This window comes from Rhipicephalus sanguineus, chromosome 3 (assembly GCF_013339695.2).
Source record: "Rhipicephalus sanguineus isolate Rsan-2018 chromosome 3, BIME_Rsan_1.4, whole genome shotgun sequence".
In the NCBI taxonomy this organism is placed as follows: domain Eukaryota; kingdom Metazoa; phylum Arthropoda; class Arachnida; order Ixodida; family Ixodidae; genus Rhipicephalus; species Rhipicephalus sanguineus.
In genome coordinates, this window is record NC_051178.1 from 226,986,590 (window position 1) to 227,000,604 (window position 14,015).

The window sequence follows — 14,015 nt, forward strand, 5'->3', positions numbered from 1 at the left end:
GTATAAGACTTGAAAAGCTAATCCGGCACCTCAATTGGTGCCGGCGTTGCGACTAGGTTGCCAGGCGTTAAGTACACACACGGGAGACATACATGGGCCGCTCTTACGTAAGTCCTCAATTCCCCATTTTTTGTTCCTCTTAACTGCTCTGTGTACGTGTCAATCATTACTTTTCGATAATCACTCTTTGCAAATGGTTCTCTGTTTCATCGTGTTCTCTCTTTTATGCAATCGATATAAGAACCTGTTGATAGTAAACGGGCTTCGAGCCAGTGGAATTCCTGCCATTTTCTTTGTGTTCGTGTGCGTCTGTCTCGAAGTAGACTTAACCTTATGGCAGAACGTTGTTACTCATAAGCAAATAGCAAGCAAACATCAAATCGTTCCTTCTTTAAACTTTCATTAGCATGAAACTCAATATTTCGGGCTCAAACTCACAACATACCAAAGACGCGAGAAATAACACGAAAAATTGAATTATCGTTACCAATGCAGAAATTGTCGTACCTGTAAGAGGCTACACATATCACATCCGAGGTATTCGTGACGAGCTGCGAGGGCGTCTTGAATCCCCAATATCTGGAGGGCAACTCGCTCAGAAGCTTTCGAGGGGCCAGCAAAGAACCGTGAAGTTTCAATATTTTGAGAACGCCGTCGCAAGTTTGTGCGGAAGAAAATAAATCAAATGGGCAGGAATGTAAAACGCTATACTAAGGGGAAGAAACACACGAAAAAAAAAAGACCTGTCAAGACAGGTTCAGACTGCGTTTCAGTCTCTGTTACGATCGCCATCTGTAGATTGAAAGGAGAGATGTAGTGAGCTATAAAATGGAAGAAAACATGGGCCTGCTTCAAATCTGCGAGATTATGATCGAAAGAGATGGAATAGAAATATATATATAAAACGAGTGAAGCAACACAGAGCTGAACTTCAGATGAAAATAAAGATCATGATAAAATTGTGGGAGACTCGATAAATATGGGCTCAAGCCGGTGTTGAAAAATATTTACAGGCCGCGGTAGGCGGTGCAGCGTGAGCGCCCGTACTGTGTAGTCCTTTATGCGTGCCCGGGAAGACGAGAGATCCGAAGGAAAAACTGGTTTGAAAGAAAAAAAATAAAGCAACCATGCGGCCACCAAGAGAGCCACGCTTTCTGCCCCTCATTCTGCGTCACTGTGAGATAAAAGTGCGCTCAATGAAAATTTTCACCCTTCGATCGTTCAACCAGATCCTCCGCTGAACTCTGCCTCCTCTCCCTCTCTCACCTCACAGCATCGTTACTATCCTCAATTTAAAAGTTCTTTTTGTTATGCTCTCTCTTCTGCCCAACAGCGACACGGCCGAGAGACTTTTAGTAAAGCAGCGGTGCGACACCCTTCGTCGGTGAATCCATGGTTATCCTCGTCTATCCTTTGACCAGTCTAGAAGATGGAGTGTTCTAAATAGATTTAGTTGCTACGTGTGTCATTAAAGAACAAGCGCGTCGCCTTGGGACCTTCGGAAAAGAAGGAAACGTGGGAGCGTTGCTTAGACTATATATATGGTATAGCGGCCGACGTAACGGATGCGCTTGAATGTGAGCGACTGCTGAGAAAGTGAAAGAAGAGAAGCTGGCTGCCGTTCTATAGGATGCAGCACAAGCTCTATACACGTCCATCTCCTCTTGCACTGCCTCTTCCTTTCGATAGTATCGCTACAGTACCGCTCATATATTTTTTTTATCAATCTCTCCTTCTTTCATTACTTGTGGAGGAAGGTGTTGTTAGATCACGCTTACTTTCCAGGGCAGTCGCTCTATTACGTTTATCAATGGACACGATGCAGAAGATCAGAGGGTGAGGTATGGTAAGTCCCTGGGGACAGTCATAAGTGGAAAGGAAGTGCCAATGAAAGCATAAAGACCGCCTTGGTAGCGTGGCTACGCTGGTTGGATAGTGTGAGTTTCCCTTGAGACCGTGGCGTGGACGAAGGAAGGGAGCTGTTTTCTATGAAAGCTCTTTTCTACTGCTTAGATAACTCTTGAAGGAGATCGTGTGTGAATATCTTTCTACGTCATCTCACCTCGGCGCCGTTGCAAACTTTCTTGAAATGTGGCAAGGGCCACACTCTTTTGCTTTCTAGTTTTTTTTTCTTTCCAGGCAGCAATTGCCAGCAGCGACACGCGCCACCGCTGGACATAACGTCAACACTAACCCCTTAAAACTAACACGACAAGGATGACAAGGCACCTTTGACAAAGACAGTTCCTCCTATCGAAACGTCGGCCAGCCTGTCTGAGGCACTTTATCCTGTTCGTTAAACCTATCCTACTCATAGATGAGGTTTTCAACTGACTTGTTAACGCCGACTCATTCTGCACTTTAATTGTGCTTACTTTAAGCGTTGTGAAACAATTATTTCTTTCTTTTTTGTTCGCCAGAAATTTTAGGTTTATTCTCTCTTAATTCCTTGAACTTCGCGAGCGGATATAGAAACGTGCCAATATCTGCTATCGACATCTTAATGTCTACCTAAACACGATGAATAATTGTTTAGAGCGCTTACGTACGTGTATACCATGGAAATGAATGACATATGGCATTAAAATTACGTTTCTTATTAGAATTCACTTCTACGTTCAGTCATCCCTTATCGATCGCCTCTTCGTCTGTGCCGATTTAAAGCGACAATTTTGTTTTAACTTCATTCCTTTTCACGTTAAGTTGTGCTTTGCCAACGCTATCATGACGATGAGCCAGTCGTGAAGAATATAGCTTGTACGAGACGAATAAAACCGAGAGAAAAGAATTCTTCCATTAGCAGCCATAGACTACTATAATGTTATAGCCTAATTAATTTGGTTCATTTCATTGCACATAGAGCTTGTTCGTAAATTATATATTTCCATCGGCGTTGCGCATGTAACACGGGAAAAAAAGCGTCTGTATTTGTACTTGGAGGTCCTATATTACGTAAATGCTTTAAGAATAGTTACGGGTGGGCTGCTAGTGGAGGGGGGGGGGGGGGGGAGGGGGAACGCAAGGGTGGCCTTCCCCAAAACTTATTGCCAGTAAAAAAATTGTGGCGAAGGGGCATGTAGACAAGGGTGTTCAGCTCCACTAACGTGAAACCTGGGGAGAGGTGAAGCATGCAGTGCGCGCCGGTGTTTCCCACAGCAAAACCCGCGCCGTTCACTCTCTCACCACATAGCGAGCACTGAGGCAGTGGCCCTCTCTTGCGCTCAACCAATTTTAGTCAAGCAGATGAACCGTCACTACAGCAGACTACACACGCCGTACAGCATACGAGACACGCCGACACGCCGAGACCCTAAGGGGCTTCGCCCCTAAAACTGGGGGCTCCGATTAGACACAGAGACCAGCAGTCCGCTTTTAGTTAACACGCACGCTGCGAATCTTTATTGTTCAACTACGCGCAACAGAAATCTCCCACCGGCACTACATTGTAGGTCAAGATCCAGTGCCTATATATACGGGGTGGCTGGTGAACGGTTGTGCAGCGCGAACAGTCGGTTTTTCAGTCAAGAAACACGCTAGCAGAGGCTGCCTTCGTCGGCGTTGTCCCTCGCGGGCAAGGGCGCGTTCTCGTTCCTCGCGAGCTGGTAGTGCAGCGTTCATCTCAGAAAGAACGTTTCCATAGGCAACTCGCGCCGTTCGCTCTCTCTCGCCACACGATGAGCACTGAGGCGGTGGAGCCCGCTCTTGCGCTCAAGCAAATGGACCGTCACGACAGCAAACGACGATGCACGCCGACACCCCGAGACCCTAAGGTGCTTCGCCCCTAAAAGTTCCTCGCGCCGCCCCTCTAAAGCTATCGCGGGAGAAGTAGTGCCATCGACATGTAAATTGCATGGCGCCACACTGTGGAAACAAGTTGATGTTAGATAATCTTTCTAAATATTCACCTTTATTCCCTTCCCACACTTTAGTTTCCCCTTTTGTGCACGCGATGGGTGAGTAAGAATCGCGTATACAGAGTAAAGACTAAGTGAAACACAGATGCGAAGCTGTCGACCGCAGCGGCATCGTGACCGTCTTATGTGCCTTTTCCTCCGCTAGCATGCGCCTAAGTCGAAGCAGACGGTATCCGGTTGCACTGGTGTCGGAGCGCGTTATTAACCATCATCCGCAAAGCCCTGCACAGGGCCTTGCGGATGATGGTTATTAATTGTACGTGTCCGCAGGGTTCGAAAGAGGCATCGCGTCTCCTGCTCAATAGGCACCATTGCGAACAGACACAGTGCCACCTTCAGCTCACCCGCTGGTAGACAGCTAGCTGCGCCGTATTTTTTCTTGCCCGCGAGATACTTTTTCGTGTTCCGCATTTGTTCATTAAGTTGGTTTATCGCAAATCTGTTTAACAGTCTACCAACGTACATTCTGTAGATAATGTGTATAAGTTATCATGAACCAAGAAGGAGAGATAGATCAAAGAGCCCGTGCAGGTGGCGTTACCCAGCTGTCGTTTATCATAGAGACAAGGAAAGAAAGGAAGGCCAGGCGGGAAGTTTACCAGAAAAAAGTCTTGTTTGCAACCCTGCAAGAGAGAAAAGTAAATATGTATTTTAAATAACATAAAAAAAGAAAAATTGGATCGCGCGCTACGTTACACTATAGTACAAGGTTTTGAGGCAACACATGTAAACATCACATCCTATTCCGCTGGCCTGTACACAGGCCAGCGTACCGCTGTCTATAGAAAGCAGGACGCGAGCTAGCCTTCAGGGTTTATGTGTTATTTGCCACTTGTGCACATATGCTATCGATTATCGTAATGATTGGATGAACCTCTGACATCTTAGTATAGTGGGATCGAAACACTGCTTTTTGTGTGTATGTTCGTAGTCTGTCGTTTTCTAAGTTCTATTCTATTTTATTTACTACTTGCAGAAAGCCACAGGTGCTCCTCAGTAAGGAGCCGTGCCGAAGAAATTTTTTTTTGTAGTTAACAATGTCTAAAATGATAAAACAAGAGGACTAACTTTCCCTGAGCGTTGTAAATTCTGTATTCATTTTGATGCGGATATAAAGCCGCGAACTTTCCTGATTGCCTTGAAGCGTTTTCATGATAGCCGCCGGGCTTGTAACTCTGTAGTAAAGCGTCGCAAAAAAAAAAAAGAAAAAAGACGAGAAACTTTTACGGTACCAGTTCGACGAACAATGGGAAGACAAAAACATGCCTTGATAAGTAAAAAAACGTAAAGCTGGGCTTTCGCCCCTGACATGGGCAGCAAACATTGTGACGAAGTGGACTTTGTAAAGAGCAAGTGTGTACGGAGCACATAGCAAACAAGAACTGCAACGCAAACATGCGTAAACGCGAACATAGCTTACTCAGCATACCATGTTTACATAACGCAGTGTGTCAAAACAGTATAAATTTGGTTCTCCGAGCCTCAAACATTATTCTGGGGACGCGTAGTAGCTTATCGAGTTGAAAAGGTAATGTGCCTCCCGACGCAAGAAGCGAGAGCAGAATGCCTGCTTTGGAAAGATAATTCCGCAAATATACTGACTTTTATGCTGCCATGGCACACAGTAGGACAGAATGGAATGCCTATTCCTTGTGTCGGCGGAGACAGGTCCATTGGAGTGGCGCTCTGCTCTTCGCTTTGTTAGCATTCGGATAATATATGGAAGCAAAGAAGAAAGTGGATCATTCGTTTTGCTGAGCTGCGTGGGAACGCCGCTACAGGTAGTATTTAAAGAGAGCGCGTTACTAAGCTAGCTGGTTCATTACTGATGAAAATAGGTGTGACGCTAAGAGGACGGCGACAAATTAGGACTCGAACCGACATGGCATTTCTTATAGGTGTGGCTTTTTACGTCGCTTAGCCTTATAGGACCGAACATAAATATCACCGCTGGCGAAGACGGCCGCGGCGGCCTCATTCCGACAGAGGCGAAATGATAGATGCCCGTATACTTAGATTTAGGTGTGCGTTAAAGGGGCCCTGCAGCACTTTTCCATGTAGCCATGGAATGGCTTCACTAAAGGAGCTCATTGCCTCACGAATCGAGCGCCGCAAAACTTTTTAGAATCCGTCCGCGGTGCGAGCGGAGTTACAGAAATTTGTCCACGCTGCAACTGCTTTCTCCCTTCTCTCGTCCTGTCGAGCGCGCTAGAAGCTGACCATGGGGGGATGGCATGGGGGAAGCAGCTACGTCGCGCGCCTCGTGACTCTGAGCACTTTTTCTTTTTTTTTTCATCGAACGCGCGGCGTACATTCAGTGCTATCGCGCGTGCGCGCGCACAAGTGGCAGTGTCCCGCGGCGGCCGCAGTAACTACCGAGCGCGCCATGTTCAAATCAGCCAATGGCGTGGAACTTAGAGCCAATGGCGTGGAGCGACGCAGTGATCTTGAGTCAGTAGGAAGCGATTTTTAGCTGACTTTAGGAATTTATTGTAAATCCCACGCTGCGTGCAGCGCTATAATGCTTGGCTCACACGTTCTCGGGAGCCTCGACTACCGATCGGCAGCGTTTTCTGGCCATGCTGAAGTACTGTTGCAGGGCCCTTTTAAATAACCCCAGGTGGTCAATATTTGCGGAGTCCTTGACTACGGCGTCTCTCATAATCATATTGTGGTTTATAAATGCACCACTTTTCCAGGTTTTTGAGCTCTCGAAGCAGCAGAACTTGGAGGTCACGTCTTTCGATGGGTAAGAAGCTACCTCACAAAGAGATCCATGTTCGTCCTAACAGAAGATGGGCCTACGAATAAGCATTTCACAAGTCGTGGGGTGCCACAAGGTGGCGTGCTGAGCCCGACTCTTTTCAACCTAGTTCTGGTGGGGCTCACCGAAACACTGCCACAGACGGCTAATATATCTCTCTACGCTGACGATATCTGCATCTGGGCGTCCGGCGTGACACGGCCTCAAGTGCACGCAAGAATACAGAAGGCGGCAACATTGACATCTGCATACCTTCGCCAGCAAGGTTTGACTATCGCTACAGACAAATGTGCAGCAGTGGCATTTACACGCAAACCGATGTCTTTCTACCCAGTGTGCATCGAAGGCCAATCAATTGCTTATAAGAGCAGCCATAGATTCCTAGGTGTCATTGTGGATCGCGACCTAACCTGGAGTCCCCATGTCGCACATCTGAAGAGAAAACTGATATGCATTGAGAACATATTTAAGTTCGTTGCCGGAAAATCATGGGGACCATCCGTGCATTCAATGCTGGCAGCTTTATACAGCCCTCTTTCTCGGATTTCTACGGTACAGCCTTCCTGCCCTGTCCAACACGTGCAAGACTAACATCCGTGCACTACAGAGCGTGCAAGCCCAAGCACTTCGGACATGTCTTGGCCTTCCAAGATGCTCATCGACAGTTGCAACTATCGCTATCGCACAAGAACAGCCGGTCGCAACTCATATCATCGTTGAGACGCTGAGAGCGTACATACGGCATTTGTCACGGCTACCGTCACATCATTTAGCGTGTTTGCCAGCGCGGAGGCCCCATGCTTCATTCTGCGGTATTGTGACAAAACACTACGACATATTACCACCTGGCTTCAAACCTGCGATGCGTCCGGCATCAGCGTTGTGGACTCTGCATCAACCTGACGTGTGCTTATCGGTTCCTGTAATCGTTAAGAAGGCACGCATGTCACCGCTAGCCCTGAAGCAGTTGTCTTTGCGTCTGTTGGAAGAAACCTACATTGATCGCAAGCATGTTTACACCGATGGCTCCACTAATTCCAACAGCTCTTCCGGAGCGGTGGTTGTTCCATCTGATGACGTACTGTTACAGTTCAAGTTTTCTCACATGACGACGTCGAGAGCCGCAGAGCTCGCAGCGCTTCAAGGTGCGGTCAAGTACATCCTGCAGCAGCCACCTAATCGATGGGCCATCTTTTGCGACTCCAGGTCAGCCTTACAAACACTACGGTTTGCTTTACGGCACGGATTACACGAACAATCCGTGTACGAGATAAGGCACGACTACCACCAAGCACTCGAGGAAGAACATGATATTATATTTCAATGGTTGCCGAGTCATTGCGGAATTGCCGGCAATGATCGCGCGGATGAAGCTGCACGATCGGCTCATGACCAAGATCTGCGGACACCCATACCACTCTTGAGAACAGACGCCGCGTGGCGACTACAATCACTTGCACGCCGTATCACTCTTCTGCAATGGAATACGCCGGGTTTTTCCAACGCGCGCCTGTATTCGATTGACCCAAATTTGCAACTTCGTTTGCCATCAGGGCTCTCAAGACGCGATGCAACTTTACTGTGCCGCATGTGGTTGGGCGTGGCATTTACGAATGCGCATTCGTGTCTCATTGGAATGGCCAGCAGTGCGGCATGCAGCATTTGCGCCTGCGAGGAGACGCTTGAACACATTCTATGCCACTGCCCATCATACCAAGCTCAACGACGTAGTATGGAAGTCAAGCTCCGTCACCTAGACTCAAGACCGCTGACAGAAAAGAAGATCTTGGGACCTCGGCCTACGGTCTCGCATACGCGCAAGGCCACGAAAGCCCTCTTGTGCTTCTTGAGGACCACCGGACTTCACGAGCGCCTGTGAACTAACAGCGCTAGTTCGTGTTGTGTAGTTCATCCATCCCTTTCTTACTCTTCTTCTTTCTTCTTTACCCTTTCTTTACTATTATTTCCCCTTCCCCCACCCCAAGTGCACTTGGTTAACCTCCCTGCCTTTCCTCTTCGTATCTCTCTCTCTCTCTCTTTGAATGCAAAATGCCAACAATTATTATTACGCCTGGGCAAGCATGAAAAAACAGTGTGTGCTTGGCAGAAGTACGGTTCTCCTAATCGGCAAAGTTCGCTGCACGGCAGAGCCATCACTTCATTGTAGTACAGCGACCAATAAAGGGCTTCAATAAGTTCCTGTAAATAATGAATTTAGTGTAAATAATAAAGCGTATCTCAATATCAGACATTTCCAAAAAGTGCCTCGCTTGGCTGGCCACCATATTTAAAAGCTTCCGGGAGAGGCATCGATTATTCTGATACATTGTTTCTAAAGGAAACGCTCACGCTAACAGAGTTCGAGTAAAGACCCTTGGCATATTCCCAGCGTTATCGACAAACGCTCCATCTTCCACAAGCCTTCGCCTTACAAAGTGCGTGTTCAGAACAGCAAGCACGCGAAGCTTTCGTTGATGTTCATGAAGCTTCTCCAAAAAAAAATAATATTATTACTCTGGGTAGTTACATTCTATGTCAGCGCCCCTAGAAGACTTCAAGCAGGTATTGCGCACACTGCAAGTTTTACGTCTTTGCTGCTGCTGTTCAAATAATAAAGCGCTCGTGTATCCAGCAAGGTGAAAGCCTTCTTTTTAATCAATTTTAAACACATTCAACTTCTGTAAAAAAATGTATGTTGTGTTCGGAGGGCTCGCCCCCTTGATTGCATGGTCGACCGAACATAATTTACGTGCGTAAACACTGGACGAGGCACGTAGTAATGAGCGACGTGTTCTTCACTTCACGCCTTGATTTTTTTTTCGCGCCCCCTAGCACTGGAGAAACAGTTTTGTTTGAACTACACTTCAGTCGTTCCTTTAGCTTTGCTCGAGTTCGTGTTACCCTTATCACACCATTCCTGTATGCTTGTTTGCGAAAGAGCGGCATACCTTAGTTAAGCTTCGAAGTGACGCGTGCCTCTGCAGAGAAGGAGCAGGTTATTATGCGGCTCTCTGGGGCAGAGAGTCGTAAGGCGACGGCGCATAATAATTACGGGCTTGTGCAAGCGGGTGAGCGTACAAATTAAATTGCTGTGACAGTCACAGCGCTTTCCAAAACGCCGTTCTAAAAGAAACGATATTAAGAAAGATGACACTGTGTTCGTCTCTGCTCTTGTCTCTGCGCTCAAGCTTATAAATGCATATTTACAGGGGCGTCAAAGACTTCTGAATCAATTGTTATACTGGAGAATTATTACGATTCTTAAAGCGATAGAGCCGATGGCTGTTGGATATACGCAGCGAAGTTTGCTTTACTATAGCTATTTCATCGTCCGCATCCTTTCCTTGTTTTTTCACATCTAACGCTTCTTCCTTGCAACAGCTAAGATACTATCTTTTCCCTTGTCGACAACGTAAAATACTTTATTTGCGAATAAAACAAATGCGATCAGTGCTTTGTATAATTGCTGAAAAAGTTATTGTGTTCATCTCTGTGTGGCTCCTGAAGCAGGAAAATATGACATACGAGAAAATCCTGTTCATTAGAAAAAAAGGCAGCTGCGCCATTTGTAAAATGGCGATTTCTGAAGCGTACCTTTATTATTTTTATGCTCTTTAAAAATGACAGGCTAAGTTATTGTTTTCTACTCAGAAGGGCCTAGATTACAACGAACAAGGAGGACTAGGGTGCTGTTATTAGAAAAGAAATATTCCTTTCATTATGCTATTATAGTATACAAGGGTGTCTATCTACACATCCTAGACAAGCCGTCTGAAAACAGTTCACTTGCCTCTGAGAGCAGTAATTCGTCCGCGTATTGAGCTACGATACCAACTTCACCACAGGGTCTCTTTTTCGTTCTTGGTTATTAAGTATATAATGTCCGAGAACAAAAAAAGGACCTTCATCCGTTAAGATAGATCCAAAATAGACAGTCGCAAAGACTTATATAGCTTCACTTGCGGGGACAAGAAAGTATCGACACGAAGACCAAGCTATGAAATAATAAAAAAAAACGTTTATTCCACGAAACTGCCCAATCATCCAGCAGCAGAAACTATGAAACAACGTGGTTGAATTACCACATACTGAAATCAAATTCTTTTAGGAAAGATTGGGCAAAGGATATGCGTGCACGCAAAAGAAAGAGCGGTAGTCTGCAATGCAGAGTGCGATGAAACCGAAGGCTCTGTAGAAGGAGAGAAAATAGAGAAAACTGGATCACTTCTTTGGCGACCGTCGTGCTATTCGAGGCTTCTTCCTCATGATCTCAAAATGGAATGCACCCTCTTCGTCTTCGCTCCGAAGGCAATCAAGAGCGCGCAAAACTGTCGCGTATAGAAGCAACAATTATGCGGGAGCAAAATAGAATCACGCAACTCTGCAAGTGAAGAGGTGTTAAAAAAATAAAGGGCAACGACGATGCAAAAGAAGCGGCAGATCAGGAACAGGGGGGAGGGGGGGGGGGGTACGTACGAGACTGGGGCTCACCGCATAGAGTCGAGACAGGCCTTCAGGACCCATCCATCGTAGCAAAGCGGAAACGTCGGTCGTGGTCGCTAGAAAAAGGCACTCGTCGCTCCTTTGCAATGCAGAATGCCTTTCGACCGGACCACCGGCAAGAATTTCCGGGCGTCCGCCTCCCTACATTTCATGGAGATCGACGAAGACGAGGAATGCAAATTCCGAGATTTAAATTATATATATATATATATATATATATATATATATATATAATATATATATATATATATATATATATATATATATATATATATATATATATATATATATATATAAGGAGAAAAAAAAGAATATACTTTGCTACCAGGATGTCCAGCGAAGGTGGTACACAAAAACGTGAGAGTGAAAAAGAGAGACAGAAAGAGGTAGAGAGAGAAAAGAATCTAAGCAATACCACAAAGCCACAGGAGCAAGAGTCTGGCAGAAATTGCGTCCGGTGGCGAATGACGTAGAGTCCCTGCGGCTGCACGGCGTCAGAAGCTGCCGATGTTTCTCAGAGACGATCGTGTCACGTTGCTCCGGATCTGTGTGGGGGGAAGAAATGGGAGTGGGGACGTAGACTAGCAGTGTACAGGCGAAAGAACTTAGCTCTAACCCACGAGGCCACTTGCCCCGCGAGTTTGAGGGTTAAAGAGATTCGTGGTGCCTTTCCGAGGTTTCTTTCAGCGAGAGAGCCGGTAGCTTGAATTGGAAACTGCGGCCGCGCGCGCGGCCGCAGTCGAATTCAAACGTGGGATGTTTGTGCAAAGCTATCCGTCCTTGCACGAATGGGAAGCAAATTATAAAGTTTGCCTGGGTAAATCAGGCAATCGTTTCGCTAAGCGTATCAGAGTCTTTCCTCAGGTTTGTTTACATGATAAGGTGATCGAGCAGTCTTAATAGAATAAATGCTGGGCACTTACAAAAAAGAAGAAAAAAAGTAACATATGGAAGTCGAAACAGATTGCGTCTGCAGCTCCAGCCAGCAAACCATAATAACATACATGGACCACGTAGTCAATAACACTAGATGGATGAGAATGCTCGGTACCTTGTTTGCGCTGTCTATTAATTATCCCCATAAATAGTAACTTTGCAGCGGCCCGCTTAAAAGTGGGCAGGCTTCGATTCGCAACAAGAATACCTTGCGAGGTGGCCTCATTAAATGTGCAACAATCGCGGCCATTCACTGATGAACTATCATTGGGAAAATGCACGCACGGACGTAATACCGTACGCGTTGCAGACGGCTATGTCAATAGGGGCGCAATAGCATTAGACCAGAAGGAAATAAAACGAAAGGAGACCAGATATGTGAACGGGAGTGTTTATCGAGCTCTAATGTGTAGGCCTCACAGAAAAACTTCGCAAATGTTGATCCCTAAATGCACGCATAAAGTTCGAGTCTTCATTTGTTATTGGAAAGCAATGGATAAAACGTTTAGTTACGCTAATAAGCACACTTTGATGCTCAAAAGATTTTTGAAAGCAATCCGTCAATGACCAGTTGGTTATCTGAGCGTTGTTACAGGGCTTCTGCAGCGCGGATTGCTGGAGTCTGAGTCCCTTCAGTTTTTAAGGTTTGTTCGATGGTATCAAAGTATGACTGGAGCAGAGTGCAGGCTCTAATGACAAGTCTTGTGGTTCATTACCTAACTTTCAAACACTGGAAAATGGCCATGATCATGGTGGTATGTCGGCTGCATGAACAATATTGCCGTCATGTACATCCTGCGCCTAACCTGGTAAGGATAACTTTGAGATAACGGTCTCTAAATTAGCCGATCTTTACATATTTTTTTTGTTTCCGAAGAATAGCAAATACGACGTTGATGTCGACGGCCAAAGACTGCGTAATTCAAATGCAGGATTCCTGAAGCTCCGATCTCTATCAGATTTGTTCTTATCCTTTTCTTGCGAGAGGGTTAGGCATTGGTACCTCCTTCCTGCACGGTATGCGCCACGATGGCAAAGAAGGTGTTACAGGCTTGCTGCAAGGCAGTTAAAGCACTTTTGCGCTTTTTATGGACTACGGCCCTTTGTGAACGCTCGTGACTATTGTACAGTGCCAGCGCCACATACGTGTCAGCGCATTTATTGATCTTTTTCTGTTTTTTTTTTGCCGCTCCTCTCTTTCTGTCTTTCTCATCTTTCCACTCCCCTTTCCCTTTCCCCCGGCGTAGGGTAGCCAACCGGACTGCTGTCTGATTAACCTCCCTGTCTTCTCCCTTTTGCGTTCCTTCCTTCCTATTTATGATGTTTTATTTATTATTATTATTATTATTATTATTATTATTATTATTATTATTATTATTATTATTATTATTATTATTATTATTATTATTATTATTATTAAGGCGAATGTCTTTTTTGTTTAATCAGAAGGGTGACGTGGCGGAAAGCTGGCGTGTAGTACAAAAAGCGCATGAATCACCACAAAAACCAAGAGTGCGCCTCATGGTGCAGGCACCCGAGCTGCGCGCCTGGAGCATTATTATAAGGCATGTCTCTATTTAAGTATTTCCGTTTGAGCAGCACGGTAATTGCGTCTTTTTGGCGTATTCTCCTGTTCGCGACATGCGTCGCCCTGAATGGCTTGCCGCTTGCGCTTGGCGATTCGTGCAAAATCTTCATTGATGTTTTCCACCCACCGGCACCGTTGACATTCTCGTTGCCGTCCCCTTTGACTTTCTTCGTAGATATGTTCGTCTTCGGGAGTCCAACTACACGTGGCCTTACCACAGCAACTGCAGAACGCAAATGAAAGGTGCTAATCTGTGGCTGCTTGTCGCATTCTCCTTTCCTTTTTCTTCTTTTATCTCTTTGTTTCTTTT